Here is a 19,773-nt window from a genome sequence, read left to right as displayed (position 1 = left end):
CTCTGAGGAGAAGGAGCGTCTTTTAAATCATTGACGCTCACGCTCGCAGCACGGAGACTGTACCCGGCGTATAAGACGACCCCCGACTTTGGATGCATGTTTTTGCATCCAGAAAGTCGTCTTATACGCCGGAAAATACGGTATTCTTAACTATTTTATTGCCACCCCAACCTTAGGTACCCCAAAGAAGATATCAGATTGCCACTATATTCATAGGTACCCCAAAGAAAATATCAGATAATAATTCTGGGTGGACTTTACTTTTACCATATATTTTGAACAGATACAATTTACAAAAAGTGGTTCTAAGGGCAGGAATTGTTTTACCCTAATGCCTCGTACACACGATCGGAAATTCCGGCAGGAAAAGTCTGATGTGAGCTTTTGGTCGGAAATTCCGACCGTGTGTAAGCTCCAACAGAATTTTTCAGAAAAATTTGACAGCTGGTTGTCAAATTTTCCGAAGGGAAAAGCTCTTGTCGGAAATTCTGATTGTCTGTATTCAATTCCGACGGGAAAAAATCGTACGTCTGCACCGAATAAAGTCGACGCATGCTCGGAATCAAGTCGATGCATACTCGGAAGCATTGAACTTCATTTTTCTCGGCTCTTCGTAGTGTTGTACGTCACCGCGTTGTTGACGGTCGGAATTTGGTGTGAGGAGCATCAGCCTAATGGTCCGAGGCTTGAACTATGTATTGCTTCCTTTGTGTGAAATTCCAGGTGTTCCTGCCAGTCCCTCTGCTTTCCTAATAAAAACTGACCACATTAAGCAGGAGAGCACACCATGGTCAGTTATCTAGCTATGATTTGCCACCCAGCGCCAACCCCCCTCCGCACAGCCTTTCACTGGGAACAGTGTGCTGTTGCTTGCGTAGCTGAAAACATAAGGCCTTGTACACACGGTCGGACGGTCCGATGAAAACGGTCCGCCGGACCGTTTTCATCGGACATGTCCGCTGCCGGATTGTGTACACACCATCAGACCAAAATCCCCGCGGACAGCGAACGCGGTGACGTGGTCGCGACGTGGCCGCGACGATGATGAGGCGACGTGCCCGACCCTGGAAGGTCAATGCTTCCACGCATGCGTCGAATCACTTCGACGCATGCGAGGGCTTTCGGCCGAGCGGACATGTCCGATGAGTTGTACTAACCATCGGACATGTTCCGACGGACATGGTTCCAGCGGACATGTTTCTTAGCATGCTAAGAAACATTTGTCCGCTGGAAACCTGTCCGCTAGGCCGGGAATCCGGTCCGGTCGGCCATACAGACGACCGAACATGTCCGCGGAAACTGGTCCGCGGACCAGTTTCAGCAGACATGTTCGGTCGTGTGTACAAGGCCTAAGAGGACATTCCCCCAAAGTTAGCTAAATCCCCACTTTGACAGTTGTCAACAGAATAACAGAATAAGTGTTGCTATTGGAAGCTTTCTTCTCTATTGTTCTGCTAAAATTCCAAATTGAGAATTTTTCCCTTTTTTTTTCTGTCCTGTGGTTACCAGTGGTCATCAGGAGAAAATTATGAAAGTGAATATACCTAGCAGGGGCATAAAAAAACCTGACAGAGATTCTTACCTCTCACCACTATTTATTCCCAACAGTAGTTTATAGGAAAATAAAATTGCTTTATAAGGATGCATGAAAAAGGTTTGAAAAGGCTAATATGTTCACGTGGCCTATTTTGTTTTCCCAGAAACTATATTTGGGCTTTAATACACAGCAAGATCCCTAACCTCCAGTATCCCCAGTACCCCTACCACCACCACTGCTACCTGCAGCAGCAGGATATCCCCTGAATTATTATCACTATCCTATTTGGCTCAGATATCGTGCCAGTACTGTGATCTCATACAATACATTCATACTGTGATCTCATACAATACACTTGTACTGTGATCTCATACAGTATTGCGATTTTTCATTCATCACACCTATTCTGTGAGCTTATACATTACATCAGCACAGTGATCTCATACTATACTCCAATACTGTAATCTCAGATTTTACACCAGTACTGTGATCTCATACATTACACCCTACATCAGGCGTCTAACCTGTGGCCCTTTAACACATTTTTTGCAGGCCTTGGGGCTCATACAGACCTACTGTATGTGCTTATTCGGGTCATTAGACTGTCTTTTATTAGTTTATTAATTATTTATTAATTTTGTTTCCTTCACATTTAAGCTGATCTGTGTTGCACAAAATGTTTCATGCTTTTTATTGTAAGGTTCACATATATGCAGGTGCTGGACTGAGTGTAAATCGCATTCTTTTCTATACTCGCAGCAAAAACAGCTTCTGTTAGTAGCCGCACGTGAGTGTCATTAATATTTGTCTTTTTTTTAAATAACAAATTAATTGAATTTTTTTGTATAAAAAGTTGAAAAGCGCATAGCACACTGAAAAGCATTCCAGTAGACCTTGTCAAAATTTAGGAAAAACAACATAAACAACAGGGAAGGTGCTTCAACAAGTGGACAATGTAGGAACAGGTAATTACAACACAAAAGTTGCAGTGTGCATTTAAATATCAAGGAAAGGCTCAATGCTATACTATTATTGTAGCCTAAATAAAATAGAAAGAGGCAGACCAAACATGTTAGGAGGAAAGGAAAAAGGGGGGAAAGGGAAAAGAAAAGGACTGTCGCAACGTCCCAAAACTTCAGGAGAAACCTAGCAACCAAAATGAGAATAAAATCAAAGGGAGTCCGTTTAGGGCGGATCTTAAAGTGCCAAAATTCCCTGACTTGATTATGGGCCTCTAATTTATCGTAAATCCAGTTTCTCTATTAATTTTACATCCTTGACTCTAGCATACAAAGCAGCTGAGGCGGAGGGAGTGTTTTTTTTTTCAATTAATTGCTATAAGGCATCTTGCAGCTATGAGCACATGGTGTAACAACTTTTTATAGGGTTCGGACAGACCCAACAGAAAAAGTTTACGGGTTAATGGGATAGGCACCTCAAAGAGGCGGTATAACAGGCTTTGTACGGAGTTCCAAAAGGTTTGATTTCTTGGCAACTCCTGTAAATAGGGTAAAGTGTGCCTTTTTCACAATGGCATTGCCAACATTGATCGGTGCTGGCAGGGTAAATAGCGTGAAGTACATTTGGTGTCAAGTACCAAAAGTAAAGACAAGTATGGAGCCGTAGTGAAGCGTAGGTGGAGTACAGCATGACAGGGTGTAGGGAACTGGCAGTGGGGGAAGAGGTTAAAGGAGTGGGGGTGGTCAGTAGAGTAGGAATCGTAGGGATTGGAGGATACAGCAAAGGGGAGGAGTTGGCTGATTTTGTGTGGAGAGAGGAGGAGGGGACAGCAGCAGTCGGTGAGAGGAAGCCGGAGAGGAAAGTCATCAGCTCCCAAGCGCTATTCCGACGGTACGTGCGGCCTGGTTAGGCAGTGAGGGAACATGAGTGAGGTAGCTAGTTTAATGGAGCAGCTGAGGGCTGTGGCGGAGACTCATGGAGCGGACTGGCTCCAGAGCCAGATTACCGCGTCTCTGCGGGGGGTGCAGCAGGGCCCTCCCACCACGCGGCCTGCATCCACGCGCTCGCGGCGGTCTATTCCGCCGGAGCGCTTTAGCCCGGACAATACCCCCAGATCACAGAGGAGGGTGAGGAGCCCCAGTCGGTCCCCGTCGGGCCCCCCCGCGAAGCAGGCCCAGGCATCCGGTTCACGAGCGGGGGGGGGGAGGGCGCAGGGCGCACCACGCGGCGAGTCCCGGGGTTCCAGGCCTTCTTCCCCTATAGTAGTGCGGGCGCAGATTCACTCGGCTGCCCCCACTGGCGATGCTCCGGTCGGGGGGGCGGCCCGACGCGGGAAGGATTCTCCTGCAGGCGCCGGCCTAGCGCGAACTACAGGCGGCGGCCTAGCACGTGGCGAGGCCTCCACTAGAGGTGGGGGGGGAGCGGCAACTACGCATTCGCGCCAGTCGGGAGGTCCCGCCTCCAGGTCTCGGCAGGGGCCTGGGAGGGTTGACCGGAGTGAGGATGGTGCTCAGGCTGCGTCGGCGGTGCTGAGGGATGAGCTTATCGAGGAGTTCAGCAGCGATGGAGAGGAGAGCCCTCGGGGGGGGGTCGCCCCCGCCCCTCTCACTACGCCAGCTGTGTCCAGAGGTCGAAGTGGAGGAGGAGAGGAGCGTCGGCGGCCACACGGGCAGGCGGCGGTGCTATCCAGCAGCAGTGAGGAGGGGGAGCTGACGGAGGACCCCCTGGAGGACGGGAGAGCAGCGGGACTTTCGGCTGGAGGACCGTCACGGCCGCGCCGACCTGGTAAGACCAAGTCTCAACTTTCTAGGGGGGGAGGAGGGCCGGGGGGGTCACAGGAGATTAGTGGGGGGGTGGCGGTGCTTAATCACACGGGGGAAGGGGGGGTCTGGGATGCATTGCGGGAGCTGCTACGTAGGTTAGACGGGAGTGCCCCCCAGGTTCCAGCCCCGGTTAGTCCATGGGTCCCTCCCGTACAGGTGGGTCTCCCCACGGGGTCAGCACCCCTTTTGCAGGCAGCGCAGGTACCAGTGGTTACCCCCCCCACGCAGGCAGCACCCACAACAGGAGTGGCAGGGACGCAGACAGAGAAGGACAGCGAGGGATCTGCGGCGACGAAAAAAGACAAGGACAAGGATAAGGACGTCGAAAAAGTTCGTTTGGACGACGCGGCAAGGGGGGAAATTTACATATGTTTTGAGGGGCCGCTAGGGGCCCACCTAAAGCCGGAGGTGAGGGAGAAAATTGGGAAAGATGAGTTTGTGGAAATATTTTCACTGCTCCCGCTGGAAAAATTCAATCTCGACCGGGTGAAACCGGACGAGAGTAAAAAAGATGAGGAGGAGAAGCGCAGATACAGACTGATTCCACGCACGTTTGCGAACTGGCTGCAAGCGTTTGCGATTTTTGCGAGCGTAATTGGGGAAAAGTCCCCCGAGAACTGCTCCGCACTGTTTTGTTACCTTGATGCCATTCATGAAGCGCATAGGGTATATGGGGGGTTAGCGTGGCTGCGGTATGACGAACAATTTCGTCAGCGTAAGGCGGTGCGGCCGCACATTCGGTGGGATCATAAGGACATCAGTTTGTGGATGAGGTTGATGACAAGGCCGGCGAGCCAGTCTTTTCCAGGGGGGGCCGGCGGCACTTCCGCCGCGGGATCGCCGGCCCTTAAAAAGAAAGGGGTCTGTTGGCAATTCAATGACGGTACCTGTAGGTTTGGCGGGTCATGCCGGTTCAAACATGAGTGTTCAGGATGTGGGGGGACACACGCCTTTAACAGATGCTTTAAACAAGGAAAAGGACGTTCCGGAGACGGCGCTGGAAAAGGGACTGACGCCGGTGAGGCTGGGAAGGATGCTGCCTTTTCTAAGTAAGTATCCGGACAGGGCGGCGGCGGGTTTGTTGGAAGCGGGTTTCAGGGAGGGTTTCGTGATCCCTAGTACGATGCTGGAGGTTCCTCCGGTGTCGGGGAATTTGAGGTCGGCGCTACTCCACCAAGGGGTGGTGTCGGCAAAATTGGCCAAGGAGGTGGCGCTAGGCCGGATGGCCGGCCCATTTCCGGAGCCGCCGGTAGCGGGCTTGATAGTGTCCCCGCTAGGGGTGGTTCCTAAGAAGGAGGCGGGGCAATTTCGGATGATTCATCATCTGTCTTACCCAAAGGGGAATTCGGTGAATGATGGTATTGACCCGCAGCAATGTGCGGTTACCTATACGTCGTTCGATGCGGCTGTTTCCTGGGTTCGGAAATACGGCAGGGGTGCCCTGATGGCTAAGACGGATGTCGAGTCGGCATTTCGGCTTTTGCCGGTGCATCCCGCCAGTTTACGTTTCTTGGGGTGTCATTGGCAGGGCGAATATTTCGTTGATCGCTGCTTGCCGATGGGGTGCTCCATTTCCTGCGCTTTGTTTGAGGCTTTTAGTTCATTCTTTGAATGGACAGTCAGGGAAGTGGCGGGGGTGAATTCCGTCGTCCATTATCTGGATGACTTTCTGTGTGTGGGACCCCCGGAGTCCCGCTGTTGCGGGGTGTTGCTAGGCACAGTGCAGTACTTGGCGGAGCGCTTTGGCATTCCCTTGGCGGCGGACAAGACGGAGGGCCCGACTTCAGAATTGGTTTTCTTAGGGATCACTATTGACTCCATGGCCATGGAGTGTAGGTTGCCGGAGGACAAGGTGGTGGCGCTGCGGAGTGAGGTAAGTGTAGCTCGGGTCAAGAGGAAGATTCGGTTGAAGGAGCTGCAGTCTCTGTTGGGGAAGTTAAACTTTGCCTGTAGAATCATTCCGATGGGGCGCATCTTTAGCCGACGGTTGTCGGCGGCCACGGCGGGGGTTCGAGTGCCGAACCACTTTGTGCGGCTGACCGCTGAATTGAGGGATGATCTGAGGGTTTGGGGGACCTTTTTGGATTCCTTCAATGGTCGCTCGATGTGGCAAACAGGACCGGTCAGCAATGCTGATTTGGTGTTGTTCACAGACGCGGCAGGGTCGGTGGGTTACGGAGCTTACTGTCAAGGTCGGTGGAGCGCTGAGCCCTGGCCGGAGGCATGGAAGGAAGCTGGGTTCCTTCGGAACTTGGTGTTACTAGAGTTATTTCCCATTGTGGTGGCCGTTGAATTGTGGGGGGAATCGCTCAGGAATAGGAAAGTGCGGTTCAATTGCGACAACATGGGGGTGGTGTGGGCCATTAATAATATCTCGGCATCTTCCCCCCCAGTGATCAGGCTACTGCGTTACCTGGTGCTTCAGTGTTTAAAAATAAATGCTCTTATTTATGCGGTGCACATTCCCGGAGTGGATAACAGATTAGCGGATGCTTTGTCTCGTTTCCAGTGGGAAGAGTTCCGGAAGTTGGCGCCGGAGGCCGAAGGGCGGGGAGAGCCTTGCCCGCAGAAGTTGTGGGCCATTGCACTGGAGTCGCCGCAGGACTGATACGGCAATCGCTCAGCGAGGGGACATGGAGGGCATATTCCAAAGTGTGGCAGGAATGGGGCGCGCTGAGGGAGGAGGTAGGAGGGTCGGAGGACCCAGAGGAGGTGCAGGCGTTAGTTTTGTTTTTCATCTGCAGCAATTATGAACAAGGTAATTCGAGAGCAGCCATAGGTAAGAAAATGTCGGCGTTGGCGTTTTTATTCCAAATGGCGGGCCTCAAGGATTTTACAAAATCCTTCGTGGTACGCCGGGCGTTGAGGGGATACGGGAGGGGCGGTCCTTCCAGGGATTCCAGGCGCCCGGTCTCATTTGGGGTTTTGGATACAGTATTGGGAAATTTGGGGAGGGTATGTTCGTCACCTTACGAGCAGATTCTATTCCGGGCCGTTTTTGTGTTGGCCTTTTTCGGGGCATTCAGGGTGGGGGAGATAGTGTCTCCTTCCAAGACGGTGGTGGGGGGACTACAGTTTCGGGACATCCAGTGCTCCGAGGAGTCGGTAGCGATCTGGATTAGGCGGTCAAAGACGGATCAGCAAGGGAAGGGAGTTAGGGTGGAGTTATTTCGGGGGCATTGCCCGTTAACTTGCCCAGTGGTGACGGTAAGACAATTCTTGGGGGTTCGACCGCAGGGAGAGGGTGCCTTCTTTGTGCATCAGACGGGGGAGTGTCTGTCGAGGTTCCAATTTACAGCGGTTTTTAGGAAGTGTCTAAAGGAGGGAGGTTTGGTACCAGGGGAGTATTCGGCACACTCATTTCGCATTGGGGCAGCGACGGAGGCGTCAAGGTGGGGTTTGCCTGCAGATTCTGTAAAGCGGATTGGCAGATGGGAATCGAACAGATATAGACTGTATGTGCGTCCTCACTTGTTATGAATAAGTGGACGGAGGTGGTAATGTTAAGTCATGTTATGTGTTAGTTGGTTTTGTTTGCTAGGTATTTTTCAATTTTGTCATTTCAGATCCCCAAGGATGCCTAGTCTGGATTTTGGGACACTCATTTGTCTTTTGGGGGGCAAGGCGGGCGGACGTCAAGCCCGGGGGTAGACAGCTGGGTTTGCCCAGGGAGGAAGGAAGGGTCAGGTGGATAGGCATACGGGGCTTGATGTGGCAGAAGGTAGTACCGGAGGTGCACAGGGGCGCAAGCTTAGACCGGGTACCGGACATTTTGGTAATACACGCGGGGGGGAATGACCTGGGCATTCGTCCTATGCGTCAGGTTATTAAGGACATCCAGTGGGATTTCCGGCGCCTCCGGGCCTCTTTTCCCGACTTAATCATAGTCTGGTCAGATATCGTAGCTCGTATGGCGTGGAGAGAGGCCCGGTCGCTGGAAAGATTAGATAAGGCCCGTATAAAAGTAAACAGGGAGGTGGGCAGATTTGTAGTCCAACAGGGGGGGGTGGCAGTTCGCCATCCAGAACTCGAAGTCGAGACCTGGAGGTACTTGAGAGGGGATGGGGTACATCTCAACCCGATCGGGATTGATCTGTGGGCCCTAGGATTGGAGGAGGGCATCAGGAGGGCCTTTTTCGTTTGGCGGCGGGCACAAGTGTGAGGTGTCTCACTTGTGCCGCAGTGGCGGTGTGTGCCCTGACGTTTTTCTAAAGAGAAGGATGGTTGGGTACAACGGTAGGGGCACGTTTCAGGGATTGAGTCCCCCTCGGTGGTCTGGTGTCAGTCTGGACCACCAGGGAGAAGTGGGTGGGTCTGTGGTCAGCTAGGGTCCTCGAGGCGGTGGTTGCGACTGGGGACATGTTGGTAGCTACGAGGGTACCACAGGCCCAAAAAGAGTGATCAGTGGGTTGTCAGGGGGCTGACAACCAAGGAATGGTAAAATGTTTATTAAAATGTTGTTGTTCTATATATTTGGGATTGGGATATATATATATATATTTTTATATATATATACAAGTATTTTGGTTATTTTGTTAAATAAAGGCCGAACAGGCCATTTTAATCCAGCAGGTGTCAGTGTGGTCATTTATAGAGAATTAAGGGGTATAGGTATTTGTGTTGGTTGGTGCAGTAAGTTATCCGGCTGCCCTAGTCAAGACAAGTATGGAGCCGTAGTGAAGCGTAGGTGGAGTACAGCATGACAGGGTGTAGGGAACTGGCAGTGGGGGAAGAGGTTAAAGGAGTGGGGGTGGTCAGTAGAGTAGGAATCGTAGGGATTGGAGGATACAGCAAAGGGGAGGAGTTGGCTGATTTTGTGTGGAGAGAGGAGGAGGGGACAGCAGCAGTCGGTGAGAGGAAGCCGGAGAGGAAAGTCCCGCCCTCCCGCCCTATTTTCAGGAGGTAATTGGGGGTGGTTGGTTAGGGTGTAGCGGTGTGTGCCCTGACGTTTTTCTAAAGAGAAGGATGGTTGGGTACAACGGTAGGGGCACGTTTCAGGGATTGAGTCCCCCTCGGTGGTCTGGTGTCAGTCTGGACCACCAGGGAGAAGTGGGTGGGTCTGTGGTCAGCTAGGGTCCTCGAGGCGGTGGTTGCGACTGGGGACATGTTGGTAGCTACGAGGGTACCACAGGCCCAAAAAGAGTGATCAGTGGGTTGTCAGGGGGCTGACAACCAAGGAATGGTAAAATGTTTATTAAAATGTTGTTGTTCTATATATTTGGGATTGGGATATATATATATATATTTTTATATATATATACAAGTATTTTGGTTATTTTGTTAAATAAAGGCCGAACAGGCCATTTTAATCCAGCAGGTGTCAGTGTGGTCATTTATAGAGAATTAAGGGGTATAGGTATTTGTGTTGGTTGGTGCAGTAAGTTATCCGGCTGCCCTAGTCAAGTATTTTTTTTAAAGAGTACAGAGAGAACTCTTGGCTGCCTGAGACCAGACCACCTGCTACGCTTCCAAGGAAATCTCACCCAAGACCTTCTCTTATTAGAGCATGTAAGAATGTTTACCCCGATCTTGCATGGGGTAGGTGTTCAGTATTCGATAAATATCTGAAATCAAACCCTTCTGCGAGGAGCCTTCCAAAATTCTCCTCTCAAAGGGAGTCAGGGGGCAGAATGAGAATTGTGAAGTAGAGGTGATGGTCTGAGCATAATGGCAGATCTGCAAGCACCCATAAAACTCCGGGTGGGGTAGGTCAAATCTGAAGCGTATCAAATGGTAAAGGTTTACGGGTCCTGGGATCAACCAGGTGGCCATATTGAAATAAGTTCTGTGTTGCCCAAGGAGAAGACATCAGGAACGTCAGGCTATCAGGCACTCTAGGATTATATAAGAAAGCAGTCATCAATGATGCCTAGGAGGCAAGGGCATGCTGGCAACACAATACACGCCGAGTAGTTCTGAGCTGAGTCATCGCTCCCATGAACTGACTAGGAACTACCTCCACATTCGCATTCCAAAAACGATTATTAGGATGGACAGAGTTTTCCAATTTTCATCCATCTGTTGTAGGCACACTGTGTACACCATGAGGCAACTGCGCAGAGCTGGGCCACTTGGTAGTACTTTAAAAGATTTGGAAACGCAAGGCCCCCATCAATGCGTGACGCCATGAGGACTGTGCAAGGTATTCTATGCCACCTACTTTTTTATGTATTTATTATCTCTTTTACTTTACAGATCTTGAGAATGATATGGCCCAAATTAGGTGTACTGTACTGATCAGGTACAGACAACAATTGAATGCCGACACTTCGATGCACTCAACACCTGTAAATCCCCATGCTGGCAAAACATGACCCTGTATAGGGCACACATGTGATCGCCCCTTCGGAATGTGCCCTTACAGCAGGGGTGCCCAACCAGTGGCCCGCGGAGCCCTCAGATGTGGCCTGCGACTTCCTGCTCTGTGATGGTGGGTTGGCAATCGCAGATCTTGAGTTCCCGACCTTCTATCCCAGAGCATCAAGTGTTTTGAATGAAGCAAGCAGTAGAGGATGCAAGTGGCTGCAGAGCAGTGCCACATAAGCCGATGCTTCCTGTATAGCGCCGGCTCATGTCACAGGCGGAGTGATACCAAATGTGCTCTGCCTTGGACAGCAACAGCCAGCAATACCTGAATGGAAGATGGTTATTATAGGTCAGTTCATTACTAAAATCATAGTGTATGTATTGACATATCTTCTGCATTGGTTACTGGGTTGCTTTCAACTGATCCGCAGGTGCAGCGCAGTGTACCTGTAAGTTACCTGCACTGAGCCATAGACTTCTGTAATTACCTGTGGGTTTGGTTCGCTTTCTGAAAGTGCACCACATCTGCAGGATATAATAGAGGTCTATGGTAAAGTACAGGAAAGCCACAGGTGCACTGCGCTGCACCCACAGCGTGGGTAAACTGCAGCGCATCAGTGTGAAAGCAGCCTTAGGCCCCTTTTTACAGAGTCAGTCTGACTCAATCGGACCCTCCATTCACCTCTATGGAGCAGCAGATGCAAACAGACTTGTGTCCATTTACACCCGCCTACCTCCAATTCGGTCTGCTAAAAAAAAAAAAAAAAATAGAAGGAGATCAGTCCCCTTCCATCTGGGCAGATCAGATCAGAGGGCCCATAGAGTAGAGTGGGCAGCGTCTGTGTCTGCTCTGCAGTATGCATGTCATCCGCCCGCTCCACTCATTGTGGCCCATGACCAGTTACCAAGTCGGTTAAATGGCCCTCGCTCTTCAAAAGGTTGGGCACCCTTGCCTTACAGTGTGTTACAGTGTCTAGGACAGGATCCGCTGATGGAGAACATTTCAAGCACCTAAGATACTAAAAAGTGTCACAGTGTCGGTGACAGGTTCTAGGGATGTTGCACCTAAAAGAATAAATATGACCTGATCAGTACAGTACACCTAATTTGGGCCATATCATTCTCAAGATCTGTAAAGTAAAAGCGATAATAAATACATAAAAAAGTGAGACATGAATAAATAAGATTAACCTCTTTGCCACCGCGCCATAGACAAAAGACGTCTACAGCGCGGTCGAGTTGTTCTGGGAGGACGTCCCTGGGACGTCCTTCCAGAATCTTCCTCTCGCGCGCCACCTGGGGCGCGCTCCCGGAATCATCCGTGAGCGCCGGGTCTAGAAGACCCGGCGCATCACAGATCGCGGTAAATTGCCGCTGATAGCGGCCGTTTACCACGTGATCGCTCCGTCAAATGACGGAGCGATCACTTGTAAACAAACTGGCGTCATGTGATGACGCTGGTTCCTCCCTCTCCTCTCTGTACCGATCGGTACAGTGTGAGAGGAGAGGGGGGAGAACGGAAGCAGCAGCAGCTGCTGTGGGCTGGATCTGTGACAACTGCAGTCACAGATCCAGCCATCCATCCCTGCGCAATACTCTGCAATAACACCAATACTCTGCAATACCCCCCCATACTCTGCAATACCCCCCATACTCTGCAATACCCCCCATACTCTGCAATACCCCCATACTCTGCAATACCACCCATACTCTGCAATACCCCCCATACTCTGCAATACCCCCCATACTCTGCAATACCCACAATACTCTGCAATACCCCCAATACTCCGCAATACCTGCTAATATGACAGAAACAAGATTTTTTTTTTTTTTTTACAGAATTTTCAGTGTTTTTTCTTTTATAGCGCAAAAAATAAAAAACCCAGAGGTGATCAAATACCACCAAAAGAAAGCTCTATTTGTGGGAAAAAAAGGACAAGAATTTCAGATGGGCACAATGTTGTATGACTGAGTAATTGTCATTCAAATTGTGAGAGCACCGAAAGCTGAAAATTGGTCTGGTTAGGAAGGGGGTTTAAGTGCCCAGTGGTCAAGTGGTTAAAAGTCCATACCAGACCCGTATCCGAGCAGCAGCCCGGCCGGTCAGGAAAGGGGGTGGGGACGAGCGAGCGCCCCCCTCCTTAACCGTGCCAGGCCGCATGCCCTCAACATGGGGAGGTAGATGTTCTGGGGCAGGGGGGCGCCTTCTCCTGCTCTCCGGTGTCTTCTGCCGGGCTGCGCTGCCGCTATCTTCTTTGTAGCTCTTTTACTAGCGGCGGCGGCCAGCCCGGTCTTACTTGTCGCCTTCTTCCTCCTCGCCTCCTCCTTCTTCATCCCTCTTATTTTCTTCCGATGTTGACTCGGCGCTCCCTCCCGCTGTAATGCCAGGCCTAGGTGAATGAGTATGGGGTACATCGTACCCCTACCCATTCACCTGGAGGAAAGGTGTCAAGAAAATAAACACACTACACAGGTTTTTAAAATCATGTATTAGTCAGCTGAAGTCACCACCCGGAGCATGCTGGGACTGTCACGTCATAAGAGGCCTATATAAATCAGTGCGAGCCGCGCACCTGGCATTAGAGCGGGAGGGAGCGTCGAGTCAACATCGGAAGATAAGAAGAGAGAAGAAGAAGGCTACGAGGAAGAAGGCGACAAGGAAGACCGGGCTGGCCGCCGCCGCTAGTAAAAGAGCTACAAAGAAGATAGCGGCGGCGCAGCCCGGCAGAAGGCACCGGATGAAAGAAGACCCCCGGAGAGCGGAGAAGTCAGAAGAAGACCCCTGAAGTCAGAAGAAGACCCCCGAAGAGCGGAGAAGTCAGAAGAAGACCCCTGGAGCTGACTAATAAATGATTTTAAAAACCTGTGTAGTGTGTTTATTTTTTTGACACTTTTCCTCCAGATGAATGGGTAGGGGTACGATGTACCCCATACTCATTCACCTAGGGTGGGAGGCCTGTATCTGGGGGCCCCCTTGTTAAAGGGGGCTCCCAGATTTCGATAACCCCCCCCGCGCGCAGACCCCGCAGGGTTGTCGGGGAAGAGGCCCTGTCCTCATCAACATGCGGACAGGGTGCTTTGGGGTGGGGGGGCCACAGGGCGCCCCCTGCCCCAGAGCACCTACCTCCCCATGTTGAGGGCATGCGGCCTGGCACAGTTAAGCAGGGGGGGGCGCTCGCTCGTCCCCACCCCTTTCCTGACCGGCCGGGCTGCTGCTCGGATACGGGTCTGGTATGGATTTTGGGGGGACCCCCACGTCGTTTTTCCGGCGTAGGGATTTCCCTTTAAATCCGCACCAGACCCATGGGCCTGGTATGCTCTTGGAGGGGGAACCCATGCCGGTTTTTTAGGTAAAATTTGGCGTGGAGTTCCCCCTCAAGATTCATATCAAACACAGTGCCTGTTACTGGCAGGGATCCAGGTCGAATCCCAGTTCATTGAAAGTCGGACATATATCGGCTTCAAGTCGCAGGGCAAAGTCAGGTCCAGAGTAGTACTAGTGTCGTGTCGCACCAGTGTGAACCTGGCCTTAGACCAAAGAGCTGTCAAAGGATGTCAGTGACAAGATTGTAGACCTACACAAGGCTGAAATGGGCTACAAGACCATCGCCAAGCAGCTTGGTGAGAGGGTGACAACAGTTGGTGCGATTATTCACAAATGGAAGAAACACAAAATAACTGTCAATGGGGCTCCATGCAAGATCAAACTTTGTGGAGTTTTAATGATCATGAGAACGGTGAGGAATCAGCCCAGAATTATGCGGGAGAATCTTGTCAATGATCTCAAGGCACCTGGGACCAAAGTCACCAAGAAAACAATTGGTGACACACTACGCGGTGAAGGACTGAAATCCTGCAGCACCTGCAATGTCCCCCTGCTCAAGAAAGCACATGTACAGGTCCGTCTGAAGTTTGCTAATGAACATCTGAATGAGATGCAAAACATGAGGTGCAAACATAGGCGTGCGCACATTGTGTGCTGGGTGTGCCCAGGCACACCCTAATCACCCCATGTGCATTAGTAATATCGCTCTGTGTAGCAGAAGTTACATGTAAAAGATCTACCCCTTACCTGCTCTACCATAAGAGAAGTGTTTATGCTCTTCTCTTTCACTGTGTCGGCAGGGAGGTCAGTGTGCCAGGTCATATATATGTAGACACATACACACACATGTGTTTGAGCTTTAGGGTGCACACCCTAATGCAATAGGCTGCGCACACCTATGGGTGCAAACAATATGCTTTGGGGGTGTTTTTCTGCTAAGGGGACAGGACAACTTCATCACATCAAAGGGACAATAGACGGGGCCATGAACCGTCAAATCTTGGGTGATGACCTCCTTCCCTCAGCCAGGGCATTGAAAATGGGTCATGGATGGGTATTCCAGCATGACAATGACCCAAAATACACAGCCAAGGCAACAAAGGAGTGGCTCAAGAAGAAGCACATTAAGGTCCTGGAGTGACATAGCCAGTCTCCAGACCTTAATCCCATAGAAAATATGTGGAGGAACCTGAAGGTTCGAAACCTTAATGACTTGGAGAGGATCTGCAAGGAGGAGTGGGACAAAATCCCTCCTGAGATGTGCAAACCTGGTAGCCAACTACAAGAAACGTCTGACCTCTGTGATTGCCACCAAGGGTTTTGCCACCAAGTACTAAGTCATATTTTGCAAAGGGGTCAAATACTTATTTCACCCATTAAAATGCAAATCAATATATAACTTTTTTGAAATGCATTTTTATGGATTTTTTTGTTGTTGTTTTTTTGTCTCCCATCTCTAAAATAAACCTACCAGTAAAATTATAGATTGAGCGTTTCTTTGTCAGTGGGCAAACTTACAAAATCATCAGGGAGTCAAATAATTTTTTCCCTCTTCCGCTGAAGTTTGGCCTTCCTCGCAGCCTCTTAGAACACGCCACAGGTCGTAGAAATCTGCGGGACCATTCAGGTAAGTGTCCTATTATTAAAAGTCAGCAACTACAGTATTTGCATCTGCTGATTTAAAAATGTAAATTTTTAGACTAAAGAACTGTTTTAACTTCAAGATACAAAATGCTGTGTGCCCAGTGTCCCGCTGTGTGCCCAGTGTCGGGCTGTGTGCCCCATGCCCCGCTGTATGCCCTGCTGTGTGTCTCATGTCTTGCTGTGTGCCCTGTGACCTGGTGTATGCCCCGTGATGTGCCCTGTGCCCTGATGTGTGCCCCATGCTGCTGTGTGCTCTGTTGTGTGCCCCATGGTGTGCCCTGATGTGTGTCCTACTGTTTTCCCCATATCCTTATGTGTGTCCAGTGCCTAGGGTTGCCACCTCATCCCTTTAAACCCGAACACATATTGATTACACAGGTTCTGTGGCTGATTAAGGTGATAGTTAAACTCACTTGGTGCCTTATCTGCCTTAGAACCTGTGTAATTCATATGTGCCCTGCTGTGTGCCCTATGTCCTGATGTGTGCCACATGATGTGCCCTGCTGTGTGCCCTCCTGCAGGCCTCATACCCTGCAGTGTGCTCCATGCCCCGCTGTGTGCCCAGTGTCCCACTGTGTGCCCCATGCCCTGCGGTGTGCCCTGGTGTGTGCCCAGTGTCCCGTTGTGTGCCCCATGCCCTGCAAAATGAGTTTTTGCAGCTTGGGATGTCTGACTATATATCTTTATGCTGACAGCACATATGGTAATTTGGCATAACAGTTGCGTTAATAATGACATTAAATAAGCAAAACATACATTTTATAAAGAAATATTACTGCATGAAAATTTGAATACATTCTCATTCATTTTTTACAACTATATAACTATATCATTTACTGTACCAACATCATGTTATCAGTAGCAATGTTAGTAAGTTATTAGCAGAAAAAATGTGATCGTTCTAAGATGCCTAATGCGGTGCCTCCAAATACTAAAACAAAACCTGAACTTGTCAGCATTGGTGTTTCATCCAATCAAGTGGCCCCTCACTTCCGCCTGCAGCAGGCCCCCGAAATATGCGCACACTTATAAATAAACAACGTGTATGTTTCTGGCCTGGAGCAGAACACAAAGTCTGGCAGCAATTAATGTCCCCAAGGTCACTAAACTATATCCTGCCGCCTCTCCAGTCAGGAGGGGTAATCTAAACTATGTAGGTGGGAGGTCCAGAATAACCCTTCCTGCTCGAGGGGGCCACAAGGCTTTATCATAAAGAATGTTGTAGCAGGCGATATAGAATACCTCAGCGGTACCTAGGATGATAGGCTGGGATTTGTAGTTCACCAACATGAAATGACGAGACACTAGTAGGCCTCTATTAGAGATGATAGGTTGGGATTTGTAGTTCACCAACATGAAATGACGAGACACTAGTAGGCCTCTATTAGAGACGATAGGTTGGGATTTGTAGTTCACCAACATGAAATGACGAGACACTAGTAGGCCTCTATTAGACATAAGTTCACGTTTTAGTATCAGAGGGGCTACTAAGGGTTACTAAGCTGTGGAAATGTAGAACACATCTGGAAACTAGAGAAGGGAGACCCCTGGGGATGGATCCTATTCTTCCTATTCATCTCTTGAAGGAAAGGTTTCCATCCTCTGGCACGGTGTGGGGAGGGTGCAGCACGAAAACATCAATAGTCGGTGTAAAGCAAAAATAAGCCTGTTCTGTCAAACATGAGGGAACGCCCTGAAGACGAGCGGACTACCAGGACCACAATTCCCTACCAGCTTCACCAGCCTGCATTGCCAGGCCTGAAACGATCAATCAGCAAGTGCAGCATTACTGTATCATAGAACAGAATAAAAACAACAGCGTCACTAATACAGCAGACAATACACAATACAGGAAATATGGATTGATTCTACGAGAATGCTTTATAAATCAATAGGCATAATGATCACAAAAGCCAGGCTGCTACATGACAATGTATATCCTCTATTATGTATATGGAAAAATATATATTTTTTGTAATATTTGAAAGTAATGTGGTATAACATAAACACATAAGACCAATGGTGTTTACAATCATGTCTGTACTATTATTTGTTTTTATGCTGCTGTAAATAAGTCTAACATTGCAGTCGATCGTAACGATTGTGTCTTTCAATACACACATTGATACACTAAAGCTATATATTAACCAAGCCTGTGCATGCAATGTATATGTTGTTTGTATCTAAATGTGTCTATTATTTTTTTGTCACTGAGGCCTTTGTCTAGGAGCCTGCATAGCATGGCCTTATGTTTCTGCACCATCCCTCCCCTCCTCTCCTCCCCAGGCTATAAGGGTGGGTACCACTTGTCTCCGAGCTCCATTACACACTCCAAGTGTTCGCTGTCCTCAGCAGCATCCTCAGAAAAGGCCAAGCGAGAGTCTAGGGGAACACTCACCTTCTCTTGGACTGCGCACGCTGCGTCTGAGGCTCTGGGCGGAGAACGGTTGGTACTGTGACCTGCTGGATGATGCTGTGACATCAACTCAGATGATGCTGCTCATTAGGGTTGCAGTTGCCGTAGTAACCGGGGATGTGATGGAGGGAGGGTGGGAGGATGGTTATTACTGAAATGATGGGATGTACCTTGGGACAGAGGATTAACCCTTTATCAGAGAGGGAGGGGATTTAACTGTCAATAAATGGCATTGTAATCTGTAGCCTAGCTGTAATACATCATCACAGGTGTAGTAGTACTACGTCATGAGTATGCCATAGAACAGCTGTCAGGGCAGGGCCGATATGTATTAGAGTAGAGCTGTATGTTATATTGCATGCTGCTGTCACATAAACCAGATTCCCTTCGTAGTTTATTTTTTATTTATTTTTTAATATAAAATAAAGATCTTTATAACTGACTACTGCATATGTTCTACATTCAGACAATGAAATATTTGTTTGGCTATAAAGAGATACTATATGACACCTTTTTTATTATGTAAGGCTGGTGGCACCTGATTTTATATAACAGTATAGGGAACGTTTGTGCAGTAAATGGGGTCACCCTAGCCTGGGAAGCAGGGCCGCCATCAGGGGGGTACAGGCAGTACACCTGTAAGCGGCCCGAAGGTCCCCAGGGGCCTGGATTGCAACCTCCCTTTTTTTTTCTTTTTTTTTTAATGTTTAAAAAAAAATGTATTATTATTTTTTTTTTGTAAGGGGTCCGATTTTTTTTTTTAATATATATATATATTTTTAAAGGGCCCAGAGGTCCCCAGGGTCCTGGATGACAACCCCCCCCCCTTTTTTTATATAAAAAAAAATATTTTTATTTATTTATAATTTTATTATTTCCTTTTTTTATTTGTATTTATTTTTTTATATATATATATATATATATATATATATATATATATATACACATATATATATATATATACACACATATATATATATATATATATATATATATATATAAATAAAAAAAGGAAATAAAAAAAATATATAAAAGAGTAAATATATATGTAATATATACATATTTTTTTTATTAAAGGGCTCAGAGGTCCCCAGGGCCCCCGGATGGCTACCCCCCCCTTTTTTTAATAATTAGCTTTTTATATATTTTTCTTTATTTCTTTTATTTTGTAAAGGGCTGGCGCCCCCCCCCCCCCGCTTCTCAATTTCAGGCGGTAGCGCCCCCCCCCCCCCCCGGTTCTCTGCTCCAGGGGGCCCCATAATTTCTGATGGCGGTCCTGCTGGGAAGGACGGTGTTTAGCACACTCACACTGCTGGGGGCTAATCCATTATATGGGACACTATTGTCTATGAGATCTGGCGGTACATTTGGCATTGTACTACAAGTATGGTGGTGTATTTGCACGTGAGTAATAAAACATTTACAGTGGAACCTTGGATTACGAGCATAATCCGTTCCAGGAGAATGCTCGTAATCCAAAGCACTCGCATACCAAAGCGAGTTTCCCCATAGAAGTCAAAGGAAATGAAAATAATTAGTTCAGCATTGACTTCTATGGCATGCAATACCGCGTGTGGCCAGAGGTGGAGGGGGTGTCAGAGAGCCATAGAAAGGCTTGGGGACAGCTCGGCTGAACTCGGAAAACCTTGCAAAGGCTCAGGAACTGAGTATTTCCGAGTATTTTCTAACAACTTCACTCGGCTCGGCTCCGGTGCCCCCGTACCTCTGGCCAAACGCGGTATTACAAACCACTGTGGCTTGA

General features: G+C 48.9%; 1 protein-coding gene across 1 annotated transcript in view; it reads right to left on the bottom strand.

Moving 5' to 3' along the window:
- AKAP6 (A-kinase anchoring protein 6) overlaps positions 1-18,101 on the bottom strand; it is a 311,162-nt gene extending 293,061 nt beyond the window's left edge. Inside the window, exon 1 of the mRNA XM_040332843.1 lies at positions 17,994-18,101. The gene's annotated coding sequence lies outside the window, so the exon portion shown is untranslated. The remainder of the gene's footprint in view (positions 1-17,993) is intronic.
- Between the last annotated feature and the right edge of the window lie 1,672 nt (positions 18,102-19,773).

The sequence above is a fragment of the Rana temporaria genome, chromosome 13 (genome assembly GCF_905171775.1).
Source record: "Rana temporaria chromosome 13, aRanTem1.1, whole genome shotgun sequence".
Taxonomy (NCBI): domain Eukaryota; kingdom Metazoa; phylum Chordata; class Amphibia; order Anura; family Ranidae; genus Rana; species Rana temporaria.
The sequence above is the reverse complement of the archived record's forward strand: the minus strand, read 5'-3'. Positions and strand labels throughout refer to the sequence as shown.